The following is a 16,239-nucleotide window of genomic DNA, read 5'->3' as shown; positions in this document are numbered from 1 at the left end:
CCACACTATAAAATATAATTACAAATCAGGAAATACCAGATAAAACATCACAAATCCTGCTTGCAAGAAGTCCAAATGCGGCTGGAGTCTACGTTTGCATTCTTCTTAATTAGTCTTTTTAAAGCTTGTCATTGTAAGGCCGACCCTGTTATTCCACTGTCTGTCCCTGTGCTCTGACTAACTTATAACAAAGCAATTAATCACAAGTGCTTGTTAGTTTATTTTATGCAGATGTATTCAATGTTGTTGTCGTTAACAACAGCCTTGTTGCAACATGTGCCTTTGCATAGCCATTTGGCACTTGGGAAACTGCCGATGAAAAAGTGATGCAATCGGTCAAGTTGTTAACTTTCAGAGTTACGGGTTAGGTCTAGTATTTGGAGCTCGGGTTTGGGTTAGGTTTAATGCTTTGAGGTTGGGTTAAGGTAAGTTTGGGTTAGTAGTAAGGTTTATTAATGGGTCAATGTTTGAGTTTTAAATTGGGTTTAAGGTTAAAGATTGGGGTTAATATTTGAGTCAGCGAAGTTGAGGTTTATGGATTGGATAAGGCTAGGCTTTAGCCTAATTGAATCCAATGGTTTGAGTTAAGGATGACTTTCTTTATGGTTGAGGTTAGGGCTCCTGGCCAGAAATGAGGTGTTAGCATTATGATTAATTTGTTTAACACTTGGTAAGACAGTGGACTTTTTACTTTTATTTTATTCCTTTATTCTTTTATCCCTATCATTTTTATTCGCTATTTTATTCTTTTTATCCTTCATTTTATTCTATATGTCTGACCCTTACTCATTTGTCTAATCAGATTAAGCGTTTTATGTCTTTGAGCTATTGTGTCTGTTGTTACAATGCTTTTTATTTTTTTTGTACAGCACTTTGGTCAGCTGTGGTTGTTTTCAAGTGCTTAATAAATAAAGTTGGATTGGTTTGGATTATTATTAGTGGTCAGGGTTAAAGAGTTGGTGGTACAATTGGAAGTAATATTTAAGATTAGGGTTTGACCAGTGGAGTTCAGTTTAGGCTAAACTACTATTTATTAATGGCTAAACTGCTAGCTAAATTTTCATGTTCATGCTTTACATTTCCTTTTTTTGGGTACCACTTGTTCAAACGATTTTGATGACATACCCACACAGCAGCTTCATTTTCTGTTTCATCCCCATCACTTTTAAGATACCATCACACACCACACACAAGGTTTACTTCACCTGTCCCTCTCCCCAAATCAGCTGAGATAGGCTCCAGCCCACCCTGAACAGGATAAGCCCTTATAGAAAATGGATAGATGACTGGTTTGTCCGTTGTTCCTCCGGCTCGCTGACTCATGTGACAGTGAATCAGTGCAGAGTCCTCATGCTGTTCCCACCATTTATCCGGCTTCGAAGTGGTATACGCGCCGCCCATCTGTTGTTATTTGAACACCCACTGGCATCGTCGTGCATCCATTACGTTGATTCGCAATTTAGTGCTGCCAAAGCTCTAATACCCCGCTTAAATGTTTGCTTTTGCCATTCCCGGGAACAGGTCGGCGTCCCTCTGGGGGGAATGATCTAATTGGCGTGAAACACAAGTCGAGGTAATGGAACATGTGACTTTGACCTAGCTTGACGAGCATTCCCAGTGGAGAAACAGCACCGAAGCACAATTGACACGCACCCTAATGAGCCCCTCCTCCAACAACAACTGCCTCTGTGATAAACAAAGAGAGGCCTGGTGAAAGACTCTTAAACTTGGACCCCGAAAGGTACGACACTTGAAAGACACACTTAGCGGAACGTTCGAAAGGAAAACACTTGACAAATAATGTCGTCAGCACAAACAGATGTGCGCGTGAAGCATTCGCTTGTCTTCATTACTGTGCGCTGGGCATAACGAGCTGACAGCTCTTCTCGGTGGACGGAGACTTACCTTCTCCCAAAACCGCATTATCGTTAAACAATGTAAGAGATGTCAAAATAAGATGACGTGCCAATCATACAGACTGAAACATCACGTATCTTTTGGGGAAAAGGCATGAATTTAGAGAAAACCTTTCTCATAATACAACAATTTTGCTCTTGTGGCAGGTAACTTGGCTAACTACTTTGGGTAACAATATGTTATCATATTTCTTTCACGGAACATTTTATATGTTATTGCTGGAGGTAGGATGCAAGCCCTCGAGCTTGCTTAAGTGTGTCCAAATAAGGCAAAAAAACAATCAAACTTTTCCTCACGTCCCAAAAAATTAATTCGGCTGTTGGGGAAGTTTTTGCTTTTCGAAAAAAAAAGCAGGTAACTTTGCAAGTAAGTAGTTAGTGAACGTGCACAGAAGTGCTTGTGTGGGGCATTATAATCTTGTCAACATAAAATGACAGAATCCACATTGTACTATTGGTTGATACAAATAGCAGTTAAATGATTGATTTGAAGTAAACTACTACTACCAGCACACAATTGTAGTTTATTTCAAATCAATCCTTTCTTTTAAATATTATTATTTTATACAAAGTGCCCATTTTTCACTTTAAATTAGTTGTGTTCAATCTGAAAGAATTCATATGATTCACTGAAGGTTTGACTTTATTTACATACTTATTTTTTTTGTATGGGAAATGTTTGTATTTGTAACAAATGCTAAATTATATATTTTGTTTTACAATAAAACTGTTTTATAATTTAGAAAAATAGCTATATAGCTATTTAGCAAGAAGAATATATAATTTAGAGTAATATCAATACTGTACCATGATATATATATATATATATATATATATATATATATATATATATATATATATATATATATATATATATATATATATATATATATATACTGTATATATATATATATATATATATATATATATATATATATATATATATATATATATATATATATATATACATATATATATACACAGAGTATTTGAGTTGGATGAATATTAAAGAAAGAGACAGTGATGTAATGCTCAGGATTAAAATTATCGGGATGACGAGTGGGGCAAGTTGAAAGCAAATAATTGACTCAGAAAATAATGTGTATCAATTTCATTGCTCGTATCTGAGTAAGGCAAATAGGGCATCCACATTACCTCAGAGTTACCAAACAATCATGAGTGTGTGTCATCAAGTGAACATTTGCCGCATTATATTTAGCATTTGTCCCTCTGATGACTTTGTGCTGGTGCCTCTCCAAGCACATTCTCCAATCTGCTGTTCTTCAGTGTTGTGGCAATGTTTTCTTTATTTGCTTGTGTAAAATCCTGCTGATCGAAAACAATCTGAAAAGGGAGAATAACACTGGCCTGGCAATTGTATGCGCGTCTTTCCGTCATTTTCAAGGGAATTATACAAAAGATTAATTGAAATGTGAATGGAATGTGAATTCTTATTTATTTTACTCTGGCTTATAAGACAATTGGCATGCACAAGCTCCTGAGATGTTGTTATTTCCGAAAAAAAGAGAAAGACAATAAGAGGTGCTGTAGTCCCTTCCAGAACAAAAAAAAAAAACAAAACACATTAAAAGAAATAGAAGTATTAGTGTCTGGCATGCTTACCAGCCTGAGGTTTGGAAAGCATTAGAAGTGCTAACTTTATCTTTTTTTTTTTTTTAATATTATTATTATTATTATTATTATTATTATTATTATTTTATTGAACATATAAGCACATTTCAAGATTTGAGAACGGATAAAACAGTAGGTAAAAAAAAACATGTTTGTATATTTTGCAGTTTATATGTTCAAAAGGAAGTAGGAAAAAATATAAAACATATCTTGTCCTACTCCTGTAATTCTAGTGTATTTACTTATATGTTGTTAATATACATATTGTTTCATAAACAAAGTAGACAAAATAAGTCACGCACCTTTATTAGACGTGAGCATTAATATAAACTCATAATAAGCTCATAGTCATTTATTTATATATATATATATATATATATATATATATATATATATATATATATATATATATATATATATATATATATATATATATATACACACACACATGCATATACATACTGTAAATATTTCTTATTTTTCTTATTTTTTACTTGTGACAAAGTTTTATACACGAGCTTACTCAGTTTATCGGGTTATACATACTGTAATCTTTTTTTTTTTAATTCCAAACTGATGAAGAACTGTTTATGACAAAAGGCGCTTCTGTTGATTTTTGAAAAGACGGTTTTACACTTTAATTCACGAGCAGAAATGTAAGCACTGTATGTTGACAGCAAACTTAACCCACCACTGAACAACAAACAACAGTTTTGGCAGCTAGTAAACAGTTTTTTTGCATCTTATCTAAAACGCTCCACCAAAGTTTGCTGTCAAACTAAAAATGAAAAAAACGATAAGTGCACGTTTAGAACTGCCACATTGCTTTGTCTGAGTGAAGCTAATTTAGTTTATCATTAACAGAACAATGTAAAATGCTAATCACAGGGTTACATTTAGCATTCTTGTCCCGGTGTTATAACCCTCAAAGCATTGGATAAATGAGCACAAACGAGACAGTTTAACAATACTGAAAGGCTGCTACTACTGTGGCATACTGATTAGTTACCGTCTCTATGCATATGCCGTGTACGTCCAAGCCCATGTACAGATTTAACTGGACATGCAGGCAATACCAATCTTCAGTCATAAGTTAGCCAGTGTTTTAAGTGAGTCAGTCATTTCAGACTTCTGACAAGCAAGCGAGCTTATGAAACTTTTTGTGACCACCCACTGACATTCCTTGAGTGTGAACCTGTGTTTCTATATCATTCTTTCCTTTTTCTTGCTTGCTTGCAGCAATGTGACCCCCACAACATAATCAAGCGATTCCTCTTTTTTCCCCAAAGTGTCCGCCATTGACAAAGACTGTTTCTTTGTTCGTAGCGCACGTTTGAAGATAAGGTTTGCGTGAGCTGTTTTGACACCCTTGTCACCCACACTTTATTGGACCGTGAATTTTTTTTCAAAGGGAGTTGGGGCTGCAGGGGAATAGGATGTGTCATCAGGTTTGACGATGCCTCGCCTTCTCCAAAGACATTGAACATCTGACACGAGCTTTCAACGTGATGATGAGTTTTCATAAGCACTTGAGCCTCGTGAAACATTTATACCAGGGATCACTAACCTTTTTGAAACTGAGAACTACTTCTTCGGTACTGGGTAATCCGAATGGCTCCCAATTTGTGTGACGACACCTATTGTGTTACTGATTTCTCACAATAATCAAGGAACAGCTGTAGCAATTATGTAGATAAAGTATGATAGGTAATGTAAACTTCATACATGTATAATTGTTTGTAAAATGCCTATAAAATCACAATCTTCTATTACTTGGAAGCTATTTGCAGAGCAGGTCTGCAGACTACTTATGTAATTGGGGGCTCAATGGAAGGCAGGTGTTAAATATAATGTAACTGTTGCTATATTTTTTCACTTGTAGTCCCACTGATGACGACATCAATAACAATGTATTATTTTTATTTGTTTTATTATCTCCAGGTAAATCAATTTCCTGAAAAAAAGCACATTTAAGATGCCAACCCAGGGATCATTTAGAATTAAAGAACACTTCAAAAGTCAGGATTCAACCCACAGCCTCCCGGACTTTTTATCAGTCATTTTTGTACATTTCTCAGATCATAATTGAAAATTTCAACCAACCTTCACAACTTTGTCTCACAAAACTAAAGAGTCAATTCTCATTTTTAGATCAACCTTCAAATGCTTTGGAGAGTCCAGATCAATAACTACATGGGCAGTGTTTAACATGTATTTGATTCAAGCATTTTCTCCAAATAGTATTTATTTAATGTTCTGTAAAATGCTAGAACTACTAAATACAGTCAGTTTAGTCATGAAAATACTGTACAGCCTATGGAAGATAGCTTTATTGCTATTGGCAGCATTTTGTTTAACTTTGACTCACTGTGATGGAACAAGCAGTGCTCAGACTGTAATGAGGTGCAGATATTCTCCACCTTGATGTCTGTGCTTTATTTCCGCTTAGCATGATGCTTAAAATAGATTTGGCACCTTTATTTTCCTCCTGTGAATTCTTTTGAAGGCCTTTAGTGCCTGTCTACAGTCTATGGTATTGTTTTATTGTAAAGATTTGTGAGCATTCTGAATTCTATGAAAGACAGATTTTGGAGCTCGACAACACCCTTCCAGCCTTCATTGTGTGTCAGTTATATTTTCACAGGACAGCATCACAGGAACAAGCCAATAAACTATCTCCAAGGATGAACTACTTCCAAGGTTTTAAAATGACCGGGTTTGTCCTCATCTACCCTTACCCTGTTGCTAATGGGGGTTAGGGTTAGTTCGTTCAAATTTGATTGGACAAAAAAAAAAAAAAAAAAAACAATAATTAACTCACACACATGAGACAACAGTGATCTGGCCATCCAAGAGAAATGCCAGGTTTCCCTTCTCTCTCCCTTCTGTGTCAGTGGTGGTAAATTATAATCTTTTTTCATCCCATCTACTAGTGATGTGGCATGGACTGTATCACCGACTAATGATGTAAAAAATGACAAACCCAATAAAAGAAGCAGCACGCAGGAATTTCACCTCTTTCCTGCTCTAAATGTGACCTCAGATGGCAGGAAATTTCCAAGCCCCTATTACATGTTGATGTTTATATAGAACAGCGACACATTGACGCAAATGAAATATCTTGTTGGATGAAATTGTCATACTAACCTCAAAAGGCAGACGATTTTGATGTTGACTTTGTTTGTCACTGATGTTCATACAGAACAGCAAAACAACATCAAAGTGGGAAAAAAAGGTCAGATGTCTTCAAGGATTCTATTCCCGATGTCATAAAATTGGCTTTTCCCCCATTACGTGTCAGTGCCGGTAAAAATCATGTCTTTCGCAGGTGTTCCTCAGCTTCTAGCAATGCGGCATTAGACTAATGATGTCATGAATGACACAACATCCAACAGATGCGTTTCGCAGGAGTTTAACCTCTTTCCTGTAGGCCACGCTGCAAATAAATTGCCGTATCTGATCAATGCTACACCTTCATCCATCAGCGTGAACACGCCCATGCATGGTCATTAGAGCCATTTCCTGTGTGGCTGCTAGCTCCAGCTGACTAAAGACTGGAAATGCTTTAATAAAATCACTTTGCTGCCGCATGCTCGCTTACTAGTGCCATCTCCACATGTGGCCTGGCAATATGGCGGTACAAATGTAACGCCTTCCTTCCGTATGATTCATCTGTCTGACTAACTTATGGATCACATCAAGAGAACCGGGCTATGAGGAGCACCATCTGAGGCTTATTTTTAGATGAAAAGGGGAGCGGGTGGGGTGGGGGATCCCTCATAAATTCACTGCGCCAATGCCGACAATCAACAGCCCTGTTTTTCTTTGGTGTTTGGCTGCCTCCTGCAAGGATCTGTTTGTCAACTCACGGGGGAGAGGCTATATCGACTCTGATCTTTCCCTTCGACTGATGGTACAGCGGCGTTGCGGAAAAGCTAGACTGTTCCTGCTCCGGGACCGACGACAAATATGCTGTTTGATAAGAACCGAAGCGCGAAAACGACAGCATCTGGAAACAGCTGCCGACATCATGCAGCAGGTCTCTTGTTGGGAAAATAATATACTCTACTGGGTACCTGAGTGAGGGTTTACTCCCTGTGATGATGGAAACTGAGGGTTAGAATTACATTTAAGGCTCTGGAATTACCTTCAAAAATGGAAGAAAAAAAAGCTGAAAAAAGTAGAAACAAAGGGGGAGAGTTTGGTCTCTCTCATGACTTGTGCAGACAAAACAGCCAGGCGCATGGTTCAGATGCTACTTCTGAAGGTAGAAATAAAAGGCTGAGCTTTGGCAGTGGTGCTAAATATGTTGATTGCGGCCGACCGGTCGGTAGTGTTGGTCAGTCATATGACAGTCATATGACATCACACTACAAGGAAACAAAAGTCAGACAAAAAAAAAGAATGTAAACTGAAAAATACTCCGTGTTGTTTGCATTGAAAGCTGCTCCATGAAAGCAAAAGATTATCTAGTAGACCATCGTCGTGGCCTATGCTTCCACGAGGAGCTTCAAAATAAAAGCATACCAAGGCCATTCGTGTCATACATGACTTGTACTGTTTATTTTGAAGCATTGACTTGCCTTCTCACAACATTTAGCTGTTTTAGTATAATGTAGTACATTGACAGGCAGCACTTTCTATCTGTGTATAGAATGTGTATCTGTGTAACAAACTGAACAAAAATAAATAAAAGTGAAAATAAATTAATAAATAAAGACCTTGTTCAATCCATATTAGTTATTGGTAAATGTGTCTGTAAGTGTTCTGATGCTACTCAGTAAGATGAAGCAAATGTTTTGGGTTTGAGTGATCATATTAAATAATATGCTTGGCGATTTGATACGTCTCTATATCCTTAAACAAAGATTTTGAGTTTTGATAGCATCTGTAAAAGGTGGAAACAATGAGTTGGGTTTGTTCTTCATTGTTGGAGGTTAAGCATTTCTTATTTCTGATTTATATTGTTAAATGCGGGACTCTTTTCTCTTTATTTTGAAGTGTAAAATCTGACCATTCCAAAGCAAAGCTGAGTTGAATGGACCTGCCAGAGTGCAGTTAGCTGCATTAGCAACCCACCTGGGATTAAGTGCTGCCTTCAGTGGCACAAAGCAATACAACTACACAAGGCTGCAAATTGCACAGTACACTTTGATTCCAATTCGTTTTTTGTATCCAACAAAACATTGGATATATATATATATATATATATATATATATATATATATATATATATATATATATATATATATATATATATATATAACCCTAACCCTTTTTTTTTTTGCATTCACAGTCTGCTCAGTGTACTGCGCTAACTTTGGTTGAAACCCCCTGAGAAAATCTAATATTTATCAATGCAGCTAAAATAGAGAAATCAAGACATCCCGCCGTCTCGATAACCAAAGTAACGTGCTTTCAGTAAACCTCGGATTCCCAAATCAATCAGAATTAAACTATTTGATTACCAGTTTCCTAGCAACCTAAAAACCATGGCCATCTGTTGCTTGCACAGACAGATGAACTGGCAGTGGCATAGCCAGCAGGGAGGAATTCCACCACATTTTCAATCTTTCAAGCGCTTTTTTTTTTTACTTACACCGGGCAGAAGATTGATGGAATTTGTGTCTACAAAGCAACCCCAGTAAAACTGTTTTCCTGAGTGCATTCTCTTCAATAATTCACTGTTAGACCAAGGGAAAAAATGTAATATTCATACAGACAAATGTCCCACTCTATTCCATCCGGGCCCTCGGAGAGATGCGGAAAAAGATGCTCATTTGGCAAGTCGGCCACAATGTGTTTGGACGGAGTATCTGCGCGCGACAACGGCACCTGTGGAAAAGCCGCCGAGCGTTTATCAATATGCATGTCCAGCTCCCAACACATACACTTGCTGGGCAATGGAGGACTGCAATGATATTGTGCTGGCTTTTGAATGATACCAAGCCAAATGAAGATTGCACAAGTGAGGAAAAACTCTCACAATATGCATTACTTATCATCCTTGAACTTTAATGCAATTCTCTGTGACACCTTCTGGTGGTAATAGAGTATTCATATTGCACCTGAAGTCAATGCAGCAAAACGTATCCCCGTCTTCATAATGTTTGGCTCAATAACTAACCAACCAATACTTTATTTTCCATGACTTGAACATCCTGTGTACAGTTTGAAACACTACCAAGCTTTCTCATCCAGAAACCCTCACATCCCCAAAAGGTGCACAGCACCTGCTCATCATGTCACAGCCAAAAGGTAAGCAGAGCTGCTTCGATTTAACCATGTTTGTTAGAATGTTAAATGAACTTACACATGTATAGCACGTTCCTTAAGTACTCAAAGCGCTTTACACTGACAACTCATTTATCTACTGATGACACAGCATCAGAGGGTTCAGTGTCTTGATTAAGGACCCTTTGACATGATCACGATTATGGGGGGAATCCAATCCACAATCTCTTAGTGGGAAATCGATGACTCCTCCAGTGTTAGTTTTTAGAAGTTAGCCTCTGAAAGGCAGTACTCGATTGGCTGGTGAGTTGTCATTGCAGTGGCATCGTGTGGGCTAGCAAAAATCAGACTTTGTTTTGTTTTGTTTTGTTTTGTTTTTCCCAGTTGTCTGTCCTTTCCCCAGTCTTTATTTTTCTCATAACAGTTTATTATTAGTCCTTACATTTGAAAATAGAAATGTGTCTTATCTACACACGCTGTCAAAATAAGCATGTTACCATTTTCACATTGTAAATGAGGATAAGGAGTTAAAAAGACATAAATACAAGAAATAAAATAATCACAACCCATGTTGTCACCTTCAACAAACTCGACAAACTCCACATTCTGGTGCTCAAAGTTCTCCAGCTAACTTTAAAGGACATGCAAGAGGTATTTTTAACTTTTTTTTTTGGCTGTTCATTCCATACATTAGCGAAGGTATGGGTGAGCTTGGTTTAAAAAATATAAAAGTAATGTTTTTCTTATCCTGCTCATTGAGAGCACATTTTCAGCAATAAAAAGTTCAGATGTTGTCTGTATTCAGTGTGATAACCAAATGATTTTTCAGGTACAATGAATGCCTTTAGAGACACATTATGAAACTTGCTTGTTAATGGAAAATGCTTCGCATGTGCTCAGGACTCAAGCAACGACCAATCACGGTTACGTAATCACAAACTTTACATAACCAAACCCAAAATACAAGGTGAGATGCTATTGGTCATTACCTGAGCACATGCCATGAAAATGGCTGAATAAGTATTTATTTAATATAAGAACATAGAGAAAGCTTTTCTTCATGGCATATGTTGTTGTTTGTTTGGTTGTTTTTTTTCTTTTTATTTTTATTTTTCCTGCATATACCAATGAGACCCATCTTATTCATTTGTGTCCACCTTCCTCGACATGTGTTTTTGGTCTATATCTTTTGCCTGATTTAAGCTACATTACCGGTGTGCAGCAGAGGAAACCTTGGCCAATGCAGTGATGTCTCATATGTTTGGGTGAGATGCAATTGCTGTCTGTTTTTAGACTAAATGGACACAAGAGTGGACACAAATGAGGTCGGAAACATGTATGACTACATGTTTGAGCTGAAAAAAAATCTACTCGCTTAAAGTCGAAGACGGCAGGAATATATCCTTGCATGTAGTTGAGGGGGTCTATGTAACATAGTCTGGAGGCATTCTTTTAATCCCGATGTTGCTTGCATGGTCAAGTTGCAAGTGGATTCAGTTCAATCAATGTTTCATCCCTGCATGTGTTTAACCGTTCCTCCAATAGCTCCGCAATCTCATCACAAGGCTTTAAAAACCAGCTAGGTCAAATCATTGCTCCTCCATTGAGGTAAAATTGAAAGGGCTCCTTTTATGAATGTGATTTCTACCGCACGGTAACGACCTCGAGAAAGCAACATGTTTTAATAAACCTTCAAAAAGATTGGCAGTCAAAGCCAAGGAGCTTTAAATTTTATTACAATAATTGTCCGCTGCTAGGAATATCAGTCTGAATATTGAAATGAAGTTGAGCAAACTCCTGTAGATTCATTGAAAATGCGTTCACACATACAAAGCTCACTCGCCAGTGTTTCATTTATATTTCATCGTCTTCACTTTTCATGGTGCCATAAATCCTCTCTCGCATGCTAACAAAGCATGCCGTTGAAGTATTTAGCCTCAATTGCTCCAACCTTTTATTGTATGACAGTATGAAATAGAAAAGAAGCTTACATAAAAGGCAGAAAACAGCTTGAATGTCACCATCAATCAAACAATTCAGCAGATACATTGTTTACAAAGCAGTGCGATTGCTTACCACAACTCCTGTTCAATTTCAGACCCGAGTTTTTGAAACTTTTTAATGATGGACGCCATTCCACTCACTTTCATGTTGATCTGGGAAACAGCGGTGTTGCTGCATTTTTGCCCCCCTTTTCACTAAACAAATCTACAATAAGATCGATTTACTGTCACCCATCTGTCCAGTAAACAGCTTCCTTGGATAAATTTCCTAGAGGTTTTTCAAAGCACAGCTCTTGGAATTTGCCCACAAAATGGCTGCTTAACACCAAAATGGCCAAAATCCTCTTCAATTGGAGGTATGGGATCTTGAGACTTTCTAAAGCTTGTATCAGGCTATGCTTGGCCCACATTTTATAGCACGGCCCCCCAAAAAAATCACAATATTTACTCATCTGACCAGGATACCTGCTTTGTATTGGGGCTCATTCTAGGCAGAACACAGAGAAAAAGTTTGTCTACTTTAAACCATTTTTTTCTGCATGCTACCATTAATCAAACATCTGTAAAATCTCGCAATTGCAAATCAGTACCGCCTATTCATATTTTCACCACGTCTGCTCACTTTCTATAAATCCATGTGCCCTTCTACTTTGAAGTCAGAACTTGGAGTCATTCAGTACATCTACCCTTAATACTTCATTTGGGTGGGGGGTGGGGGGTGGGGGGCATTAGGCATCGCAAGATGTTCGTGAAATTATAAATCCTCAGTCTGCTTTTCTGCCTTAAAGGCAGTGACGCCTGAACAAAGCCCCAATTGGTTTGCAGTGCAATGCAGTACTGTGTGCGTGTGTGTTTATATATAGACAGCACACGCAATAATGTTTTGCTATAATTAGCACTGAGGTTTGCACATACTTTGGCTACTTCCCTCTTTTAATGAGCAACAAAAGATAAAAGTGATTACATGAAAATATAATTAATAAATAATTAAAATATATATTGTCTAGGATACAATGCATAATTAATTTTTGATTTATTTTGGTTATATTCTGGTCGTTCGCATGCGGTTTGTAATAGGTATCAGCATTCACACATACCTGATCGGCTGGGAGCAGACCACATAATTAGAAGTTTATGTCAAGATGGTGATAGTTGTAATGTCATAATTTGCAGGTGGATCAATGATCTGATCTGTGAAACAAGATATTACAGCAAACACAATCCTGTTCACTCCAGAGATATTTGTCTAGCCATCTTTAAAAATGCTCAATTTCTCAGCATATACAGATTTTTTTCAATGTTTTTATTTATTTATTTATGTTTGTTTGTTTTTATAAATTTGGGTTTTCTGAGTGGGTGTTGTTTTTTCCAATTTTTCACGTATCTATCATCATTTTTGATGAAGAATTTTTTCCAGTGAGCATCAAGTATTTGCAAAAATGTGCATATTAGTCAGCTGAGCCTGTCCCAATCCCTTGCAAATAGGGGGGTCAACTGTACTATTAACAAGTTATTTAAATAGATTGGCTAAATTGCTCCATCTTCTGATCGGATTTGCGATCTGTTTTAAAAAAATTTTAACATTGTTCGGCGGCTCCATATATATGACTGTGTATGTGTTTTCGCAAACAGGCTTGCGTCTGAACATGAAAATTGTGATATTGATATCTTCTAATCCTACACTTAATTCCCTTTAAAAGGATGCATACAATGTGAAGGTAGCTCAAAAACGGATCAAGTTACAGCAATTTAAATGTTGCCAAAATGAATTTCCTAGTTTTAAGAAAAACACTTTTAAAGTTTTGGCACATTCATCTTTCACCAGTGCTCATCGGATTTCAATGTTAATTTTATTCACTTCATTTACAACTTGATCCTTTGGACTGCTTGGAAAGTAAATTCTTGTAGAGATCCCAAAATGGACATCTGGGTCAAATTCGTGTCGTCGTCAATAACGCAAAACAAATCTCAGCGACCTAAGCTTGGTTTTGTGAAAATGATTTCTCCACCCACTTTTTCACGGTCTCTTGTCATTACGAGTATCAAACGCTGACACCGTGTTCGGTTCGACCCCATTATCGATCCCTTAATTGGTGTTGTCCGTCTATCAAGAATCCCAGCTTCTAACTGGAACTGAATTGGAGGAATTCCCATTAAAATTCATCAGTTGCATGAGCCCTGAAATTCACCCGAGAAATCATTTTCAAAATGAGTTACTGAGCATGTTGAGTTGTTGTGCATGAACTTCCTCGATAGGCACTTGAAGAAACTGCTTGTTTGTGTTAGCTTTTGTCTTTTTCTCCTCCCTCTATTGCTCTCGCAAGCCCACCGCTTGCATCATTACACCATTCAGCTGCTCACGCTGGTGTTAAAGGGGCAAAGCGGCCCCTTTTGGGCTCCCTCAATGGGCGTTATTAGTAGTCTGTGGGGAAATAAAGTGACCCATCTGTGGAGGTACTGATGAGGGGGGTGCGTCCTGGGAGGGATTAACTACTGACACATGGACCCTGTACTAAGGAGGTGTTGGACGTGTGCCATCTATATATATGGCATAGGTGCAAGCTTTTTTTCCTAACACACACACATATAGTGGCTTCTTTGCATCTTTATTAAATTTGTAGTGGGGCCACATCTGGTGGCAGACACCCTCAGAACAAAAGCTGGAGGGAGGAGGGTGGGCGGCGGTGGGATTGAAACGCAAAGTATTAATGTGCTTGTGCACGCGTCGAGCATCTGTCACCGTCTAATTGGAGGGTGTCAGGTGCGGACACGGGGGCTGCAATCCATCCGCCCACGACATGAATCGACACGACATCTTTATTTATTATCACACGGCCAACCCCGAGGTTTATGAAACCGTGGCGGGTATGGCGGTGGACAATACGTTTCACGCAGGCCTTGGGCCTTCCATGTCACATGACATTTTTCACACAGTTTCTGCAAGATGGTGCCCAGAACACAGCAAAGTGAAATTCTGCGGTGACTTTGCACCGAGATACCAAAATTGGTTGATTAATCGCGAACCGTTTATGCTGTTGGCAACAAGTTTAAAAGTGGTGCGAACTAGTATTTTTAATCTTTCGATCTTTACATCAAAGTCATTTCACATCAGAGGGATAGCAATGAAAAGAAACTCGGGAACTGAAATTTCACCCAGATGGTGACAACGTGTCAAAGTGCCGCATGGCACGACCACATAGTTACTACACTACGAGGAGAGTGCCATCCCTTGACCAAAATACTGCGAGTATGATGTGGAAGAAAATGACCCAAATAAATTCAAACTACTGCACAAGAGTTAAAAGACAGTTTAGCACTTTGGGTCATGCAGATTAGTTTCAACATGGGACATTTGAGAGAATGTTGAAAGTACAAAATTAAGTTTTAAGTGATGGAATTAGAAGTGCGGATGTAATTAGATAAACCAACATATTACTGAGTTACAGAAAGTATATTCATTGATTCCATAATTTTCATGAAGCTTGCATCATCCAGCACACTTAAGAAAGGTCTCTAGAAGAGGTCACCATCGGCACTGCGATTTTTAAATCACTCAGCTGGATAAAGATTTGTTTCTGTCACTACTTATAATTCTCTTGCAATTCATCATAGGTTTTGGAGAATCTTGAATTAAATGTGACTGAACACACTAAAAACTATTTTTCCTCGTAATGGGAAACAATGGGCATGATTAATACTCATTTAAAATTGCAGAGATATGTTCATTGGTGTGGTGGCTCACTGGGACAAAGAGGATTTAGTGATGCTCTGATCTTTTCTGTTGACTGTCACATTTTATTATTATTATTATTATTATTATTATTATTATTATTATCATTATTATTTTATATTTTGTCATCTGCAGTTTTGTGCAAAGCTTTACAAAATTAGGAACCCTGTCTGCCAGCGCTAAAGCAGTCTAAACGCTAGAGAGCACATATCGTTGCGTGTACCTTTCACACAGTGCTAGACTGTGTCAGGGAAGCCTCAGGTTTCCTTCAATGCAGCTAGGTAACAAGGGCGAGCATACCCGAGGAGCATGGCCGATTAATGAAGCCAATTAAGTGGCTTGGCAGAGCAATACAACTCCCCCTCCTCAGTCAATCTGCCATGCCTAAATTACACTTGAATGACTAGATATAGTGTCAGGCTGGAAATAGATCGCCCGTGATGAGAGGGGAGACAAGATAATGTAACGTCACTCAGCGCAAATCGGGTCTCGTTGGCTTCCTGGTCCGCAAATAGAATTCTGCTAACTGAGGAAGATGTTCCGACCGACGATCAATACGCTCTCTCTCAGCCTTGCGGTGTTTGCTGCATTTCCTTAATCTTGCTCGCCTGCATACATGCTGGGTTAGGGTTAAGAGAAATGACTTAGTCATAAATCAAACGCAAAAGCTAACATTAAGCGTAACTTTAAACCCCGATCTTCAAAGGAAAGTCGACCCTAAAAT

Source organism: Hippichthys cyanospilos, chromosome 12 (assembly GCF_059441005.1).
Source record: "Hippichthys cyanospilos isolate Australia breed blue-spotted pipefish chromosome 12, RoL_Hcya_1.0, whole genome shotgun sequence".
Classification (NCBI taxonomy): Eukaryota; Metazoa; Chordata; class Actinopteri; order Syngnathiformes; family Syngnathidae; genus Hippichthys; species Hippichthys cyanospilos.
The sequence above is the reverse complement of the archived record's forward strand: the minus strand, read 5'-3'. Positions refer to the sequence as shown.